Genomic DNA, 4,860 nt, shown 5'->3' on the forward strand with positions numbered 1-4,860 from the left:
TGGTTTCTACAATCAATGTAAAAAAGTAGTTTACTTTTGCTAGGTGACTTTACTTAATTGAATGCATGTCTAAAATTACTTAACCTCAAAGTGCATTAAATTTAAACTTTATAAATATGTCCTTGTGTGAGAGATTTTATTTCTGGTACTAAAATTTTATGAGAGCAATATTTATACAATAAGTTCTTTCTGGATCGCATCCATAATGCCACAAAATAAATTAAGAAGATACAAATGAAGTGAAATGATTGGCTCACTTGTAACATAATCGATCTTGTGGATTGTAATGTTATTATTATCTATCTTGTTTCAGATTTTGCTAATTGGACTTGGGAGGAGTTCAATTTGATTTCTTTTAAATTAAGAGGATACAAAACTCTTACCACTAAGGGTTTCTTTTATTGTCACAATTTGATTGAAAGATGGCAACAATGATAGCAAAGGGTTGCAGTGAAGGCAAAGCGTCTCGAGTTTTATGTGTCTGGTGAAGAGGTTAGCTTTTATTGGGTTTCTTTCCTGCATCCTGGTATTGTAGTTTGGGATAATATTTGATTTCCCTGATGTGGGCACTGAAGTTTAACATTTGATTTGTGACTGTGCTTTGGGTTTAGAGTTAGTTAACCTTCTCTATTTGTGTCATGTGACAAAGCCTTGAGCAAATTGGTAATAGAGCAGAACGCCTTAGAATTAATTCAGATATATATTTATATTTAAGTACTGATATTGAGGTGGAAATCTAGATTTCTTCTGATTAGTTTTTCTGCTAGCATTCTTCTTGCTATATTATTTTCTGTTTTATACATGAATTTTTATTGAAGTTATTGTCTGGGTCCTATTAAGTGATTATTTCATGTAATAGCCTTAACTTGCGAGAACTGTATGGTGAAGTCTAGATACTTGTATGCTTTTTATATCTTAATTTAGTTTTCAGGACATATTGAAGAAAGCTCAGCTTTTTTCCCCTTGTGCTATGGATGTTGATTCAATACAAACTCTTGATCCTATTAACACTGTTAGTAATTTTCCTTCAACTCTATTAACACTTTTCTTTTTCTATCATTTGCCAATGTCTTTGAATTTAACATTTGTTTTGATTTATGTATTCTCTAGTGGTTAGAGCAAAAGGTTAAGTTGAATGATGCTGAGCACAAGTTAAAAGATCAAGGACGTCAACTAAAGGTTCAACAGAAAAGAATTGGTTCTACTAAAAAGACAATTCATGCTTTGTATAAAAAGTTAAATCTCCTACTTCCTTCAACTTTGTCTGATCCTGCAGAAGATGAGCTTGGGACAGGCTCTAGTGATGATGAGGATGATAACATAAGTGATTGACGTCAGGAATATATGTTTTTTTTTTAGATTAAGGAATTTTTAGGTGAATTAGTCAGTACATTTTATTTTATTCATGATATTTGACCTTTTTAAAGGCTTTCTTTGTTTTAGTTTAAGTATTTTTTTTCTTATTTTAGTTTGATTACATTTATGGACAAAAGTATTTTAATAATACATAATTTTTAACTCTTTTATGGTAATCAACTTTTTCATGACTTTATTATGTGTTTATAATTTCGATGATGTAATATGAAAAAAATGATTATGATGATCTTAATATAGAAAGCAGATCGAATACAATTTATTTTCTAAAATATTTATATATTAAATAGCAAATTATTTTGTATGAAAATTGTTTGAAATATTATATTAAATTTGTAGAAAATTTGTGCGAAAATAATTTTTTATTTTGTATGAAATTTGTTTCAAATACGTAAATTCTTTTAAATTAAATTTGTCTGAAATTTAATTGAAAAGAAATATTTGATTTGTCTAAAATTTGTTCAAAAAAAATTTGTTATATTTGACTAAATTCGTTAGAAATTTGTCTGAAATAAAATATATTTTTTTGTTTGAAATTTTTCTAAAATAAAATATTTTTACGTTTGAAATTTGTCTGAAATACATTGTCTTTATGTTGGCTAATCTGTCTAAAATTTGTCTAAAATACATCATAATAGTTAGAAATCTAGCAGATAAATGCCTATTCAAAATCTGTCGCAAAATCGTCTGAAAAAAATTTCAGATGAAATTTCAGACAAAATATAAATTAGTAACAAGGCTTTTTGGGACAAAAAAAATTTGTCCCAATTTTGTTTGAAAGAAACATTTTGTCTCTAATTTGTTCGAAATTTATTTCGATTTCGTCTCAAAATTCGTCCGAAAAAGTCCTATTTCTAGTAGCGGCATTGTCGTTGTCGTGGATGCACATTGAGCCATAGCGTTTCACCTTCGTTGAGACATAGCCCTCACAGACCACCGGCAACGTGAACAGCCACTCTCATTGGCAAATAGTTTTTAAAATCTGTAGGAGAAAAGTGTATGTGTCTCCATTGAAGGTGAGTGGACCACATTACATCGATGGATCCATCAATTTGTGAAGAAGCATCGTACAACACTGCATATGATGTGAGTGATCATTCTAATTCCACCGACGTTAATGTCCCATCTCTGAGTGAAGATAACACACAACGTATGGACAAGGTAATTTGTGTGTTAGTAGTATATTTGGTTATCTTTATCTGTAACTTATTTTTTATTTTATTGTTGAGTTATTAACAATGATATGCTTTGTTGGAAGGATTGTGATTTTGTTTGTTTAATTAGAATGGTTGTGGATATTCTTTCATTCAATTATGCTAGAATGATGATACATTTTCTACATTTGATGTATTTTATTATTCTTTTTGTTCATCATGTTGAGTTGATGTTTGCAAGTTTAATTAATTTTCGTTTTATAGATATGAACATGGATAGTGTTGTTTTATATCAGTTTAGTTTTGGTTGTTTATTAGTTAGTGTTATCATTGAATAAGTGGTTATTGGAAGAGTTTTTATGAGTGTCAAATGGTGGATGTTTATCTGTTTTGGTGATATGTCCTTGGTTATCGATTTCATAAGAAAGAATCTGTAGACGTTATTCAATTAGGATGATGCTACGACAGTGGTTCATGAGGTGTACGTGAAATATATTTTATTCTTGTGACAAAATTAGCGAGATGTTAGAAATTAATACACTGGTTGACAAAATGCCTTAGCTGTATAGTTTTCAACCTGTGAAATTTTCTTTTTATTGAGACATGGGCAGTATTCCACCAACGAACGGTGGAAAGTCGTCAACTACAATATGGATGTGTATAAAATAGTGTAAAATGAGTTGTGGCATAGGTAGAATAAAGGAAAAATAACGGAGACCAAAACCATTTTACCCAATTGAATGTTGTGTAATAGATAAAGGTATACTCACCACCGGGCAGGATTCTGAAAACACGCTGGAAAAGCTCAGGCTGAATGCGGATGTTCCCATGACCTAGCTTCAGGGTGCTCATTTCAGTGTCGTAGGCCTTGGCCAACATCACCATTATGCCTTGTTTCACATGCCACTTCGGGACAAGCTTCAGGAAACCAAAACCAATTACTTCTATCTCATCAAGCTTTACTTGAGCCTGGTTGGTTTTCAGGTATTTGAAGAAATCTGCGATGTATTATGGTGAGCATCTTGTCTCTAATAATTTCTGTCAACATATGACACGACCATTAGAAGCAAATAATTGTTTAGGAACTATAAGAAAAGCACAAATTTGTGAATGATGTATTACTGGCTTTCCCATGTATTCAAGGTGGTTTCTGGGGAAAGAGCACAAAATCCAAGTACGAACTTCTCTTGTATTGTCCAAATTCAACTAAGTCAGAGGTATAAAAAATTGGAGGAAATAAAGTCAACATATAGGAACCTTTATAAGTGCAATGGATAACAAAGAACACTGAACATGACCAAATAAATTCATATTGGGATAACCGAACGTGTAAGACCAATCGTGTGATGGTACATACGATATTAACTTCTGAAGAAAATCTCATGTCCTAAGCTATTGAAGTTGTGATGTTGATGGTTTCATAAACCTAAAGGGATTAAGAGAAGGAGAAAAATAATTTCTTCTCATTTTGAAAAGAATAAAAAAAATCCTTTAAAAAATATTTGTTGAGTTATTACACCTTGTATACTATATACTTTTTATGTACTCTCACTAAAAAAAATTTACAAGTAAGCTTACATCTACTATTGATAAAAAAAATCTAGGTAACACTCTCCCGCAAGCTAGAATTGTATAAATTTAATAATCCTAACTTGGAAACATTAGTAAGAAAAGAACCCGGTGGTAGAGCCTTGGTAAGAAAATCAACAAGTTGGTATTTGAAACGAACTAGCATAAGATGAATGAGACCAGACAAATGCTTTTTACGAACAATGTAGCAGTCCACTTCAATGTATTTGGTTCTTTCATGAAAGATGAGATTATTGGCAATGTGAATGGCTGATTCATTGTCACAGAATAAAGTGATAGCCTTTTGAAGCGACAAACCAATGAAATCCATTAAGAAAAATAACCAACTAGCTTCACAAGTTGCAACAGCAAGAGACCTATATTCAACTTCTGCAGAGGACTTGGCAACGGTGGTTTGCTTCTTACTCTTCCAGCTAACGAGAGAGTTCCCAAGCATAAAGCAATAACCAAAAACGGAATGACGAGTATCGGCATAGGTATCCCAGTCAGCGTCGACAAATTTAGTGAGATGTATATTAGAAGCAAAGGAGAAGAATAGACCAGTTGCAGGTCTGCCTTTTAAATATCGGAGTACGCAGAAAGCAGCTTGTAAGTGAGAAGTAGTTGCACAGTCTAAAAATTGGCTCAAACATCCCACAACATAAGAGATATCGGGTCTAGTGTTTGTGAGGTAAAGGAGTCGGCTGATGAGGTGTCTGTAAGTAGTGTTGTCCATTAAAATGGTACTTGATTCCTTCGAGAG

General features: G+C 32.1%; 1 pseudogene; it reads left to right on the top strand.

Annotated features, from left to right (window-relative positions):
- Window positions 1-309: 309 nt before the first annotated feature.
- On the top strand, window positions 310-1,332 carry LOC110267720 (uncharacterized; annotated as a pseudogene).
- Window positions 1,333-4,860: the final 3,528 nt, after the last annotated feature.

Source organism: Arachis ipaensis, chromosome B10 (genome assembly GCF_059453495.1).
Source record: "Arachis ipaensis isolate K30076 ecotype BB chromosome B10, ASM5945349v1, whole genome shotgun sequence".
Lineage (NCBI taxonomy): Eukaryota > Viridiplantae > Streptophyta > Magnoliopsida > Fabales > Fabaceae > Arachis > Arachis ipaensis.